Source organism: Neofelis nebulosa, chromosome 1 (genome assembly GCF_028018385.1).
Source record: "Neofelis nebulosa isolate mNeoNeb1 chromosome 1, mNeoNeb1.pri, whole genome shotgun sequence".
Classification (NCBI taxonomy): Eukaryota; Metazoa; Chordata; class Mammalia; order Carnivora; family Felidae; genus Neofelis; species Neofelis nebulosa.
The window spans coordinates 117,155,406-117,171,264 of record NC_080782.1 but is presented as its reverse complement, the minus strand read 5'-3'; the positions used below and the strand labels follow the sequence as shown (position 1 = coordinate 117,171,264).

At 39.7% G+C, this 15,859-nt stretch overlaps 1 protein-coding gene across 6 annotated transcripts in view; it reads right to left on the bottom strand.

Annotated features, from left to right (window-relative positions):
• JAKMIP2 (janus kinase and microtubule interacting protein 2) overlaps positions 1-15,859 on the bottom strand; it is a 179,649-nt gene that overhangs the window by 145,471 nt on the left and 18,319 nt on the right. The gene's annotated exons all lie outside the window — the stretch shown is intronic.

Sequence of the window (15,859 nt, the reverse complement as noted above, 5' to 3'; positions counted from 1 at the left end):
TCAAATGTAAAATAAAACAAAAAATTTTAAATAAATAAAAAATTTTTAATGTTTATTTACTTTTGAGAGTGAGCAAGGAAGGGGCAGAGAGAGAGGGGGGACACAGAATCTGAAGCAGACCCCAGGCTCTGAACTATCAGCACAGAGCCCAACGTGGGGCTCAAACCCACAAACCGCAGGATCATGACCTCAGCTGAAGTCGGATGCTCAACCAACTGAGCCACCCAGGTGCCCCGAAAGCCTGACATTTTAAATGTTATACTCAATCACTAGGTAGGATAAGCAGCATGTAGACAAAAAAAAAAGTGTTTGACGATTAGCAATTAGTCCATTATAAGTAGAAGATAGCTTGTATTTATGTGTGTTGGGATAGAAGGTACAGGTAAGGAGCTGCTGTGAATGTTCAATATAAGACTTGTAAACTGGGTCCAGATTTTAAGATTGAAGAGTTGGAACTTCATAGGCAAGTAAGGATTCTGGATGCTTGGAAGAATCAAAATAAGCTCATTAGATAAATCCAGGAGGTCTGAAGCAGCTTTGGAGAAGCCAAAGGCTAGAAAATCTATAAAAAGTTTACTGAAATAGTCCAGACAAAATATGATGGTCTAAACTCAGGTGTGGGCAGTGAGGACAAAGAAGATAAGGATGCATCAAGTTGTCGTGGAGGGAGAATCAACATGATTTCCAATGCACTGATTGGAGAGATGAAGGAGAGGTATCATGGGTGACAGTAGGAATTCTGGCTTGAATAACTGGGTAGGTGTTGATGTGAAGTTTGGGACATAAGGGGAAGGAGCACGGACGTTCAAGTTGATAAGTCAAAGAAAATAATTGGTAATATAAAAACTTTTCTGGGGTGCCTGGGTGGCTCCATCAGTTAAGCATCCGACTTCGGCTCAGGTCATGATTTCATGGTTCATGAGTCTGAGCCCCGCATCAAGCTCTGTGCTGACAGCTCAGAGCCTGGAGCCTGCTTCAGATTCTGTGTCTCCCTCTCTATCTGCCCCTTCCTTGCTCATGGTCTGCCTCTCTCTCTCTCAAAAATAAATAAACATTAAAAAAAAACTTTTCTTAAAAACATAGTTTTAAGAGCCATAAGAAAGGAAAGATCTCCTGTACCCAGGCAGAATGTGGCCATGAGAGGAAATGAGGACCTAGGCACAGTAGCAACACCAGAGTTATACTTATACATGGATGTTCACAGTAAGGTTTAACCTGACAATAAACATGATTCTTCCCAGTGTCTCTGTAATGTTTTTACCAATTGTCTGAAATTAACCAAGGCTAACTTTTTTTTTATTTTTACAAGTCCATGTATAAGTATTTAATGGCTGCCGGATCCAAGCATCACTGATACCTCAGGATCAGTATATGGAACATATTCCAACTGGGGACCCACAGTGAGACTGAGATCATTTAATTGATCTACATCTCTGTGTATATTGTATACAGCTTTAATAAAAACAAACATAGGTTACTTACAAACATCCATATGAAAGTATCATAAACAGATGAGTACATCACCGCAAAGGGAAGGGACCCATTATAAATATTATATCTTATTATTTTAGACAGAGAGAAAGTGTGCATGAGAGAAGACGGGCAGAGAGAGAGAGAGAGAGAGAGAGAGAGAGAGAGATAAAGGACACATCTTAAGCAGGCTCCACACTCAGTGAAGAGCCCAACACGGGGCTCAATCCCACAACCCTAGGATCACGGCCTGAGCCAAAATCAAGTCAGATGTTCAACCGACTGAGCCACCCGGGGCCCTTTAAATGATTTTTTGAAAAAGGAATGGTCACTGTAACTACTAATGTTCCAACTTTAGTGAATTAAAGGAAAGTACAATGCTTTGAAAGAACTACTTCTTAAAGCACCTTACAGAAGAATTCTATAGAAGACAATTTGCATTTGTGTTGCCTTTACAGGAGAAATCATTTGTCAGTAAAGGTCAATAAAAAACAACAGGGAGGCTCTTGCCCTCACCTCTTACCCTGGTACGTGCAGAGATTAGAACATTCTAACCACTTAGCTTTAAGAATTACTACATACTTTACCTTCTCAGCTATTCAGAATGGCTTTGTTCATGAAAAGTTCTCATGGTTATAAAACATTAAACAAAAAAACCTGTCCAGCGTGATATGTTGTATTTATATTTCTTTTTGTTTGAGGAACTGAGAAAGCTTTACAAACGAGACCTAATAAATCTCTGTAAGGCAGTTGCCCGTGGGAACTCTTCGCCACTGAATGGAGACTGGGGACAGGTAAAGGGAGAACAGAGACTGAGAGGAGAAAAGGAGAGTGGACATACACCCACTGTCATCTAAAGTCAACAAAGAAGCACAGGGCTGCACACATTTGTCCTCTGATAGGACTTGTCAATATAAACAACCAGTTTATATTGGGAAGCTCGATGCTTCCCATGTGACAGCTGCTACTTCTAGATTTTGCCATCTGTTAACACAGGTGAGCAACAGGGAACAGAACACCAAAAGTGTGGAGGGTAGGGGAGCAGAACAAGGAAGACAAGAAAAAGGGACAATTACAGAGTGCTTCCTGTGCTCAGCAAACTGTGCTGGATGCTGTCACATTTATAATAGGCACTCAGTAAATACTTATTCTCATCCCTAAATTATGCTGTGTTCAATGAACATGAGGTAGAGACTGGCAGACTTTGACATAAATACTATAGTTTATTCTATTTGATTAAGGAAACTGGTTTTTGTAGAGAAAAAGAAGAGAGTCCCTGTGAATTAGAACTGCTGATCATGAAAGAAAGTAATTTATTTCAGTACTTGGAGACATGAAAGAAAGAGGGGGCACAGTGCTGGGTCAAGGGTGGTTAACATACTGCATATAGTGATTACACCCAGGTAAGACCCATTCCATTTACAGAAAATATTACGACCAAGAATGAAGAACCCAAAGGACAAGTGAAGTAGCCACTGGAACAAAGAATAAAAATGATCCACAAATCTTTTCCTTAGTGGAGTGGACTATTGAGGGTAAGGAAGAACTTTTCATAAATGAAGTCATTGTCCTAATTCCTGATTTTGATAGCAGAGCAGAGACTGTGATGTGGCATTAGGGAGACATCTTATGCTTTCTACGCACAAAATTAAACTTGTTCTTAGATCTTTAGAAAAGTCTAAAGAAGTCCTTTGAAAAATTATAGCTTTCACAAGACGGAAGAATTACTCAAATCAACCAAGTCAGGTATAGTATCCCAATGGCCCTGTTGTCACACAGGCTTTGGTGTGAATCCAGCCCTTATCACTTAACCTGGACCTAGGTATGTAATCTCTGACTGTAATCCAGTACTCTCTAGACCCAGGTTTCCTTTTTTATGAAATGAGTAATAATAATTAATAATAATAATAATATGTATAATATATACCTCTCAGGACAACTATCATAATGAAGTGAGACAAGGCATGTGGACATTCAGCACAGCATCTGGCAAGTGGTAAGAATTCAATATATATTAGTTTATGCTGGTAGCAATTTTTTAAATCCTGGGATGATAATTTATTAACTGTGATAATTTACCACCTATACCATTTTGAAAAGCATTCTGATGATTTTAAATATAGATAGGATTTTGATATATATATTTAGTTTTTATATCAATCAATATAAAAGTGTGTGTGTATATATATGTATGTGTATATATATATATATATACATATATATATATATATATAAACACATATATATTTATATCAACCCATAATCCACAGGATCTGCTGCTTCTTTTTCTTTTCTGGAATGTATCAAATACTAATACCAATTTTTTAAAAACATTTTTTTAATGTTTAGCTATTTCTGAGACACAGAGCACGAGTGGGGGAGGGGAAGAGAGCGAGGGAGACACAGAATCCGAAGCAGGCTTCAGGCTCTGAACTGTCAGCACAGAGCCCAATGCGAGGCTCGAACCTATGAACCATGAGATCATGACTTAAGCCGAAGTCCGATGCTTAACCAACTGAGTCACCCAGGTGCCTCTCAAATACTGATACTGATTAACTTGTTTTTTCATTTCAAAATGTAAGTCATGATTTTTTTTTAACTCATGCATAAGCTATATTTTGTGTTACTTAACTTTTAAGGACAAATTTATATAGTAAAATGTTATTCATCATAGACTTTATTTTAGGTAAAATAGATGCAGTAATGCACAGTTTAGTAAAGATTCAGAATATGAGTCCCTAAACTTTGATTCCTCCAATTAAAATGTTACTAGACCAATTATGAGAATACAGAAGTACTGGGGTAATCAAAATAGTGCCCACTATTTCTCAAATCTGCAACCATATTGAAACAGTTATAGAAAAGCACATGGCAATGTAACAATTAAATAATTTAAATAATTGCTGTTGGTAATGGAAAGACTTAGTAATTGCTAAAATGCACATGATAGCTAATTTTAGGAAAGGTAAAAAGCAACTCCTTTGGAAAAAAGATGCAATGTGAAACAGCAAAAAAAAAACTATTTTGAAAAAACTTAGATATCCTATCGTTTATACCATATATCAAAATAAGCATCAGGTTGTTTAATGAGCTACCTAGGACTTTCAAATCATAGAAAAACTAGCTAAAATGGACTATCAGATGTTCAAAGGTGCAAGCACTTTCTAAAGTTTGAAAACATATAGACGGTAAATTACAAGGAAAAGTCCATGAAGAAAAGGTCCAATGGAATCTATCATAAAAGCTTTAGAGTTTTACACAATGGAAATCCCAGTAGAACAGATAGATACCATATATGCATGCAAAAACTAAACAAACAAAAAAAAGAAACCAAATGACCTAAGAGTGCAATTTGTGAGCCTGTGTGTAGTCCAGATGCATCAGTAAGATATTCCACACTCTGGCTAATGCTACTTATTGGAAAGTGTTCATCATCCACTCTGTTACTCTTGGAAACCTAACTATCTAATCATACATTGTGCCTTCTCTCCTTTTTGGTGATAAAGGACTCAAGGGATGAAGAGAAAGGCAACAACTTTGGCCTCACTTTCATTACCAGGTAAATTATTCCCAGAAAATAGTCAAGAAAAAGAGTAAAAGGGTATGTCTAGAGATTTTCATATCACATTTCATATCACATTATTTACAAAACACATGTTGACAAAGATGTGGAGAAAAAGGAATCCTTGTGCACTGTTGGTGGGAATGCAGACTGGTGCAGTCACTGTGGAAAACAGTATGGAGGTTCCTCAAAAAATTAAAAATAGAATTGCCATATGATCCAGTAATTCCACTACTGGGTATTTACCCAGAGAGTACAAAAACACTAATTCAAAAAGATACATGCCCCCCTCTGTTTACTGCAGCATTATTTGCAATAGCCAAGATATGGAAACAACCCAGTGTCCATCCACAGATAAATGGATAAAGAAGATGTAGTATATATACACAATGGAATATTACTCAGCAATAACAATGAATGAAGTCTTGCCATTTGCAACAACATGGATGGATCCAGGGGGTATAACTGCAAGAGAAATAAGTTGGTCCAAGAAAGATAAATACCATATGATTTCACTTATATGTGGAATGTAAGAAACAAAACAAATGAACAAAGAAAAAAAGAGACCAAAAAAGACTCTTCACTGTTGAGAATAAATTGATGGCTACCAGAATGGAGGTGGGTGGGGATGGGTGAAATAAAAGATGGGGATTAAGCAGTGCACTTGTCTTGGGGCACTTAGATGCCTCAGTTGGTTGAGCATCTGACTCTTGATTTTAGCTAATGTCATAATCCCAGAGTCGTGGGATTGAGCTTCACACTGGGATCTGCATTGAGCGTGGAGTCTGCTTACAATTCTCTCTTCCTCTACCCCTATTCCTCCCTTGTGCTCTCTCTCGCTCTCAGATTTAAAAAAGGAATGCACTTGTCTTGATGAGCACTGAGTAATGCACAAAACTGATGAATCAATATATTGTACACCTGAAACTAACACTGTATGTTAACTATACTGGGATTTAAAATAAAATAAAATAAAATAATAAAATGTTCATATCAATGTTATCTAATAATGAAAAACAAAATAAAGGAAAGAAGATACAAGGGAATAAAAAAAAGGAAAGAAAGAAGGAAGTGAGAGAGGGAAGAGATCAAGGGAGGAGGAAGGAAAAAAAAAAGGAAATGACCTGAATGTCCAAGAAACAAATGGTACATCAATGAAATTAATGGTCAGTTTTAAAGGTAGTTTTGCAGACCACATAGGTAGTTACATGGAGAAAGGTTTCTGCAAACCCTAGTGTAGGGGTGTTCACCCAGCATATATGTGAGTGCCTCCTCAAAGTAAGAGAAAACAACATTCCAAGAAGAGCACATCTGAGAAACAGAGAGGGGGGCACATGAGGAAGAGACTAGTAGAATTTGACATTAGAAAGGTGTGTGAGGTCATGGGGCGCCTGAGTGGCTCAGTCAGTTGAGCATCCGACTTTGGCTCAGGTCAGGATCTTGTGGTTTGTGAGTTCGGCCCTGCATCGGGCTCTGTGCTGACAGATCACACCCTGCAACCTGCTTCAAATTCTTTGTCTCCCTCTCTCTCTGCCCCTCCCTTGCTCATACTTTGCCTCTGTTTCTCAAAAATAAATAAATGTTAAAAAAAACATTTTTTTTAAACGAAAGGTATGCGAGGTCAATTTGTAGGACTATATAACTTTGACAAGAAGTTTGTCTTTTTCCATAGTTCTAAAATGAAAGTTGTGGTCTGGTTTATGTTTCAAAGGACTACTCTGTTTTCTGTGAGGAGGGGAGAGAAGCAGGCTATCCCACTAGTGGGTTCTTGAGATTGTTCCAGCAGGAAAATGGTGGCTTCAACTAAGAAGAAATACAGATGGAAAAGTAGGCCAATTTAGGGAATGTTTTGAGGTGAAATAATAGAATTGTTAATAGATCAGATGTGCAGTGTCAGGCAAAGGAATCAAAACCAACTCCATAAATTGGCTTTAAAAATTTAGAAGATATTGGGGCACCTGGGTGGTTCAGTTGCTTAAGTGTCCAACTCTTTTTGGTTTTTTTAATGTTTATTTACTTTTGAGAGAGAAAAAGAGACAGAATGTGAGCAGGTAAGGGGCAGAGAGAAGGAGACACAGAATCTGAAGCAGGCTCCAGGCTCTGACCTGTCAGCACAGAGTCCGATGTGGGGCTTGAACCCGTGAACCAAGAGATCATGACCTGAGCTGAAGTCAGACACTTAACCGACTGAGCCACTCGGGGGCCCCAAGTGTCCAACTCTTGATTTCAACTCAGGTCACGATCTCACGGTTTGTGAGTTTGGGCCCAGCATTGGGCTTGCTGCTGTCAGCACAGAGCCTGCTTCAGATCCTCTGTCCCCCTCAAAAATAAATAAACATTTAAAAAAAATTAGAGGATATTAATGTCATTTACTACAATGGAGACTGGGGAAGGATGAGTCTGTGCTCAGTGTGACATGCATGTAAGTCAAGAGTTCTACTTTGTCCCTGTTAAGTTTGAAAAACATATAAACACATCAGTGGAGAAGTTAAATAGGTGACTGAATCTGTACTTCGGGGAAGTATGACTGGAAATGGTGCTGTCATTCTCCAGATGAGAATTTGTAAAATGACCTGGGGGAATGAAACTAGACAGCTTGAGGAGATCTGGGATGGAGGCTGAACTCAAATACTTAGCAGTAGAAAGTAGAAAAACGGACCTGCCACAAGAATAGAGAAGTGAGAGCCTGGGAAATAGGAGAACTAATCAGTGGGTGTAGAGTAATAAAAACCATGAAGGGAAGAGAGGTCAATAGCCTTATCTGAGACATCAAGACACAAAAAGGTCAAGAAAAGTACTAAGTGACCAGAATTTGGCATCTCAGAGGTCATTGGAATTTGACAAATGCATTCCCAGAAGAGTGATGGGATTCGAAGCCAGTCTAGAGCCAACTAAGGAGAATGTGTGGGGTAGATGCAGGTAGCATTGAGAAACATGTTTCTCGGTGCACCTGGGTGGCTCAGTCAGTTGAATGTTGGATTTCGGCTTAGACCATGATCTCCAGGTTGTGGGATCGAGCCCCAAGTCGGGCTCTGCACTGAGTATGGCACCTACTTGGGATTCTCTCTCTCTCTCTCTCTCTCTCTCTCTGCCCCTCTCCCCCACTTTCATGTGCACTCTCTCTCTCTAAAAAACAAAAACAAAAAACAGCTCTCCAAAAAAAAAAAAAAAAAAAAGAAAATGCTTTCTCAACAGGTATTGCTGAGGAAGGCAGGATATAATTGGGGCAGTGATTAAAGGGGAAGTTCAGGTGGAAAGAGGAAAGGCAAGAGCATACTATATGCTGATGTGAGCAATTGAGTTGAGAGGAAGAAATGGATGATTCAGGAGAAAGAGAACACAACTGCAGGAGCAAAGACCTTGAGAAGGGGAGAGGAGCTCTGCTCTGGCCTCAACAGGTTACAGGGACATTCTTCAACTGTGAAAAGTAGGAGACCCACACACATGATAGTGTTGGGAAAATGAATAAAGTTTTACACCATAAGATGGCTGAAGGGACTAAAACAGGCTCTGGTTGCTAGCTTGGAGACCCCTCTTCCAGGTTCTTCTTGCCCTGTTTGCCGCGCACGCCAAAACCCGCCACACATATGGAAGCTGACAACTATAAATTACCCTTCCCCCCTTCATTGGGGGCTCAGATCTTTGGAGAAATGGTCTACTCTGAGCCTGCAGGTGTTAAATAAATTTCAGATCCACCAAGATCTCTGAGTGCCACTTGGTTTTTTTCTGCCAGCTGGGTTTTTTTGCCAGTGTTCCAGCTTGGTTCCCTAACAATAGAACAATGACCTTGCATATGTATTAGGCAGGCCAGAAGCAAATAGAGGTAACTTAAGAGTTAAATAAGGGCACTGGGGGTAATCTTCTAGTGTCTGTCTTTATAATAAATAGAATTTTCAAAAGAGGTTCTCAAACAAGCTCTTAAATCAAGGTGTCCTTAGCAGTTATACAGCAAGAAAAGAGCTGACAAATATACAGATGTTTCCAATATATGCAAAAACATCTTGCTACTATAATTGACAGTGTGATGCTCTTGATGATAAACATTGTACACTGTATTAATTCTTCATAGACTTTAAAACATTTTTTTAATGTTTATTTTTGATAGAGAGAGAGAGAGAGAGAGAGAGAGAGAGAGAGAGAGAGAGAGAGAGAGAGACGGAGCATGAGCGTGGGAGGGGCAGAGATAGAGGGAGACACAGAATCTGAAACAGGCTCCAGGCTCTGAGCTGTCAGCACAGAGCCCAACGCGGGGCTCGAACTCACGGACAGCGAGATCGTGACCTGAGCCGAAGTCGGATGCTCAACCGACTGAGCCACCCAGGCGCCCCAATTCTTCATAGACTTAATAAGTGCCTACATAGTCTTACTATGTGCCAGTACTATTTTAAGAATTTATAAATATTACATTTAACTCCCAAAATAATACCCTTTTAGTATGTAGCATCATGATTCCCATTTCACAGATGAGGCTTCTGAGGCACAAAAAGGTTAAGTAACTTATTTAGAGCCACACAGCTAAGCCAGGGAGCTAAGATTCGGACCCAGGCACTCTGATGCCAGAATCCTTGCCCTGAATCTCTCTGCTGCACCTTAGGTATATTATCTCATTTCATCTTAACATCAAACTTGTAAGAAAACTATATTATCATATATTTAACAGCTAAGAAAAGTGAGACTTTATATGTTTAGGTAACTTTCTTAAAGTCATACTATTTAAGGGGCTGGGCCAGCATTCTACCTGGATTTTGCCCTCTACAAGTGTGCATTCGTGGTGCTTAACACTAAATTTTAGAAACAGACAAGGTAGGGGCACCTGGGTGGCTAAGTTGGTTAAGCGTCCAAATTCGGCTCAGGTCATGATCTCACAGTTAGTGAGTTTGAGCCCTGTGTCGGGCTCTGTGCTGACAGCTCAGACCCTGGGGCCTGCTTCAGATTCTGTGTCTCCCTCTCTCTCTGTTGCTCCACCTCTCATGCTCTGTCTTTCTCTCTTAAAAATAAATATTCAAAAAAAATTTTAAAAAAAGACACAGACAAGGTAAAAAATTTACATTTTCCATCACTCAGAAGTGTTGAATAAATACGACAAGTGGTGTAGAAAGGGATTTTTTGTTCACGGGCAACAGATTAAATTATAATGATGATGAAGATAATTAAATATTCAATGATATTATATACGTGGGTTCATAAGATAGTAGTTTATGAGCCAAGTAATTTACAATCTATACACATTTTATTCCATATAAAAGCCACTTTTAAAACATGGAATGAAAATATACATGTATATGAATATTTCAGAAATAACTCATGTTCATCAGGAAAAACAGACAAGCAAAGAAAAAAGGAAGGAAGGAAGGAAGGAAGGAAGGAAGGAAGGAAGGAAGGAAGGAAGGAAGGAAGGAAAGGAGGCTGAGAGGAAAGAAGAAAGAAAACTGTATTTAGAAAGGATATGAAAGTTTGTTGTGTATATTTCTAGACATTGTACACATATGCACATGCACATGCACAGAGATAAATTCACTTTATACAAATAGGATCACACTATATGTGTTTTTCAGTAACTTACTTTTCTAACTAAAATCATATTGGGAGCATTGTCTTTATCAATAAACATGATAAAAATCACTATTTTTTATGACTGCATTATATTCCATTGTTAGAGTGCACACTAATTCATATAATTTCCTTGTACTATTGGGCAATTACACTGTGAACCAATTTGCTAGGGATATAATAACAAAATATCACAGAGTGGGTGGCTTACATAACAGAAGCCTATTTTCTCACAATTCTGAAGACTGCAAGTCCAAGATCAAGGTGCCAGCAAAACTGGTTTCTGGTGAGACCTGCCTTCTTGGCTTGCAGGTAAACTCCCTTCTGATGTCCTCACATGGCCTTTCCTCTTTGTGCACACATTCCTCGTGTCCCTTCTTCTTCTTATAGGACACCACTCATTTTGGATTAGGGTCCCATGCTTATGACTTCACTGAAGCCTAATTATCTCCCAAATGGCCTTAACTCCAAATACATCCCATTAGGGATTAGGGCTTCAACATATAGATACGAGGAAAACACGATTCAGTCTGTAATAGGTTATTTCCAATTTTTTGGTAGCATAAGTCATACTGATGACAAATGATAAAGTGAGCTTTATCCAATTATTTCCCTAGGATATAATCCTAACGGCATAATTGCTAGGTCAAAGGGTATGTCATTTAAGGCTTCTGATATTAACTGCCAACTTGTTTTCTGGAAATGTTTCCCCCTGTAAACTCTTGCCAGTAGTATATCAGGATGAAAACACAACTATTTTATTTTATTTTATTTTATTTTATTATTTTATTTTATTTTAGAGAGAGTATGCGCATGTATGCGGGGTGGGTGGGAGGGGAGGGGCAGGGGGAGAGGGAGAGAGAAAATATTAACCAGGCTCCACGCCGAGTGCGAGCCCAATGTGGTACTTGATCTCATAACACTGAGATCGTGACCTGAGTCGAAATCAAGAGTCGGATGCTTAACCGAATGAGCCACCCCAGGCACTCCAAAACACAACCATTTTGAAGAATAATATATGTGTGTAAAAATCTCTAGCCCCGAACTAAATCTTAGCTCTGTCCATCATCTCTTGACTCTCTATGACAAGTGACCCCAGACTACCACTGGAAGCCATTGGTTTGTTCCTGCAGTCCCATCTGAATCTGGGGAGTGTGGGAGAACTTCATGAAGACAGAGAGACGGAACAGCCTGGCTTGGTGCATTCGGACAGCTTCCTTTAGTATCTTTGGTGTTTGTTTCAAATTACTCCCTTTCACTTCTTCACGTTGCATTAATGGGAAGATGAAACCCAGTTGTTCTCACTGACATACAGTGAGGAACACAGTGAGGCAGAAGAGGTGTGGGAAAGTGGTGGTTAATTTGGGAGAAGCTCGGAGACTGTCTTAGTCTTTCTTCCTAAGCTAACACAGTTGAAGGGGAGCCTTTCCATTTTCCGCATTCTCTGTATAAATATTCTGTTCTGCTGTCTCCTGTTGGGCTCAGGTTACAATAGGCTTCTGAATATCTTAGAGGCACGGCAGGGAATGAAGTTTGGAATCACTGCCTCTTCTTCATTGCCTTTTGTCTCTGGAGCCTGGAGCCTCCACAACTGGGAGAATATTTTAGTTTAGAGGCAGAAAACAATCTCAAAATGAAATAGAGAGAAGTACGTTCTTGCACGCAGGGAATAGAGAGGGCTTATTCATGTATCCGTGTCTTTAACGTGGTTCCTGGGCTAGAAGAGCAGTTACTGAATTGGGCACTTTGAGGCTGAATGTAGTTTTGGTGAGTGGCAAAAATACCACAGGAGAGGGGAAGAAAAACTTGACAGGAACAGGAAAGGCCATTTAAAAGCAAGTAACCAAAAGTTGACTTCACTTAATGCTTCTACCATTACATTTTACCTCACTTATGTCAAACAAAGCAAGAGCATGGGAAAGTAGAATATTAAATAAAATTATGTGACCTACCACATAAAATGACTTGTTGTCAGTCAGACAATATGGTAGAATGGAAAACGTTTAGAGACGCAGAGGCAGACAGCTCTAAAAAAGTAAACCTCTCTCAGGTTCACTCCTGCCAGGACATAGGCGGCTATTAACACCAACCGAACAGAGTACTATATCAGGTATAAGCGATACGAGGTGCAAAACACCCAGCATGGTATATGCCATACAGGATTCACTCATGAAACAGAGGTTTTCCTCTACTTGTGAGAGAATGTCCTCCACTGTAAATTCTCCAAGAGCCTTTCAATCTAGACGTGCAGACAGAATGAGAACATTTGAAACAAGGAGAACAATTATGTGCTGAACAGTGTGGTAGTGATCACAAGCACGATAGGAATTTAGACAAGGGGAGACGTGAGTGCAATAGAGTACACTGCCAGGGGAAGATTCGCCTAATTATTGGGTCTCACACATTGGGTGTCTGCACTAAGTCACAGAGAAGCGAACTGAGGAAAGAGGACACTGAAAGCGGGGGGGGGGGGGGGGGGGGGGGGGGGATGCTGAAGCAAAGACAAATAAATGGTAGGGAATTGAATACAATTAAGCAAAAGAGACAAATGAAACTAGGGAACTGGCTTATAATTTATAAAAAGAGCAAGGCTCATAATGGACACATTTATTTTTTTTTAAATTTTTTTTTCAACGTTTTTTAATTTATTTTTGGGACAGAGAGAGACATAGCATGAACGGGGGAGAGGCAGAGAGAGAGGGAGACACAGAATCGGAAACAGGCTCCAGGCGCCGAGCCATCAGCCCAGAGCCTGACGCGGGGCTCGAACTCACGGACCGTGAGATCGTGACCTGGCTGAAGTTGGACGCTTAACCGACTGCGCCACCCAGGCGCCCCTGGACACGTTTAAAAAATAACTAGAATGACAAAGAAGAATTACAGTATGAGTATGTACTGAATAGATACTAATAGATGGCAATAATGGTTTATCAGAATTCATTTTGTAAATTATAAGAAAAAGATCTGCAAATATAAACCAATTGGTCATATTTTCAAAAAAAGAGAAATGACCTCAATATTAATTTGCATAAGTATTAGCTCATGAAACATCAAGAAAGCTCTTTATTTAAAAAAAAAAAAAATTGGGGGGCGCCTGGGTGGCTCAGTCGGTTAAGCGTCCGACTTCAGCTCAGGTCATGATCTCACGGTCCGTGAGTTCGAGCCCTGCGTCGGGCTCTGGGCTGATGGCTCAGAGCCTGGAGCCTGCTTCCGATTCTGTGTCTCCCTCTCTCTCTGCCCCTCCCCCGTTCATGCTCTGTCTCTCTCTGTCTCAAAAATAAATAAACGTTAAAAAAAATTTTTTTAACACGTATTTATTCTTGAGAGAGAGACAGAGCATGAGTGGGGGGAGGGCAGAGAAAGCAGGCTCCAGGCTCCATGCCATCAGCACAGAGCCCAACTCAGCCACGAGATCATGAGCTAAGTTGAAGATGGATGCTTAACCAAGTGAGCCACCCAGGCGCCCCAAAACCTCTTTAAGTGACGTAATGACATAATCACTTTACTTTGCTTGACATGACTTTGGGACTTTTCCTTCAGTATCACTGCACTTTGATACTGGCAGGACAGTGCTACTGGTCTTCATTTGTCTTATCTAATTCCCAGGTCTTTCATTTCCTGCATTTACTTCTGGCTGATAATTATTTTAATTCACATTTTTCAAAAAGGAACAGTGAAATCATTCACCTTAATAGTGAAGAATATGAGCCCTGACTTTCACCTACTTAATAGCCATAAGGAACTTTCTAAAAATGTTCAGGTAAAAGCAACTTTAAAAGTTCTTTTTGGGGATGCCTGGCTGCCTCCGTTGGTAGAGCATGTGACTACCACCGCATGGAGCCTACTTTGAAAAAACTAATAAATAAAAATTAAAAAATAAAAGCTCTTGGGGCACGTGGGTGGCTCAGTCGGTTGAACGTCTGACTCTTGATTTAGGCTCAGGTCATGATCTCATGGTTCATGGGTCGTGGGTTCAAGCCCCGCATCAGGCTGTGGGTGGACAATGAGGAGCCTGCTTTGGATTCTCTCCCTCTCTCTCTGCCCCTCCCCCCACCCCCCACCCCCCCGTTCTCTCCCTCAAAATAAATAAATAAATATTAAAAATATATTAAAAACCCTTTTTGGTGTGCTTTTCTTATTAACCAAGTAATGTATGTTCATTGGGAAAAACCTAGAAAACCTTCATCAACAAAAAATAAAAAGTAAATTCACCCATGTTACTACCACTTAGTATTTTTTATATTTTTATATTTCCTTGAGGACTTTTTCTCCATACATATATGAACATATTTTTCAGAGACACAGTGCTGTTATGTCTACATGTTTACTGAATGTATTCTAAACATCTTTCCATGTCATTCACAAAAATTGTTTAATCCGTAACTGTTTAAAACATTGAAAACACATGCCCTCCACAATGTTCTTTCACCAGTCTTCACTACATCCCAACCAGTCGAGGCAATTTTATGCAGTATTACAAACTTCAAGGTTAAATCAAGATGTGTTTCTGTGCCATCTGCAATCCCCTCACCCCTTCCTGCATTCTGATTTACTCCTTAGGATTCGGTTTCCCCCTTCTCTCCTTCTTCCTCCTACCTCACTTTCCTTGAGGGGATTGTAGGCTAATGGGGGAAATAAGTCAGGTCCATAAATAATTGTAATCACTGCCAGAGGCAAATAAAAGGGCAAATAGAAGGCCTTCCGATCTCAGAAGATTCCTTCAACCAGGTTGCAAACACGCCTACACACACACCTGACAACAAAGGATTTAGAAAACCCTTCTGGACTTATTTTTTTCTCCTTTCAAGGGGAACAACAAGGAAAAAAAAAAAGGAGGTGATGTCCTTTCTCTGTCTTTTTACAGTTGGGAAAAAAAAAACAAAAACCACTAATAGTCAGGATGCCTGTTTGCGTCACACAGCTAGTTGATAGCTGAACAGAGAGATTAGACTCAGGATTTCTGAATCCCAGGTTTGTGCTTTCACAATGGCACAATGGTTCACCCTAAAAAGTACCTAGAAAATGCTCCCATAGCAAGACTGTGAGTAAAGAATACTTGCCAAGTCAAGGGATTCTTTTTTGTTTGTTTGTTTTTTGTTTTTACAACAGCAAAACATGTCTTGAGAAATGGAAGGGAATGAAAAAGATAATCCTTTCATTTGATTTTTTTCTTTCAAATAGAGCTATATTTATACCTTGATTAAAATATCACACAAATGCAAATTGGCTTCCAACATGCCGCCCCCCCCCCAAAAGAAATATCTAGAAAGTGATTTT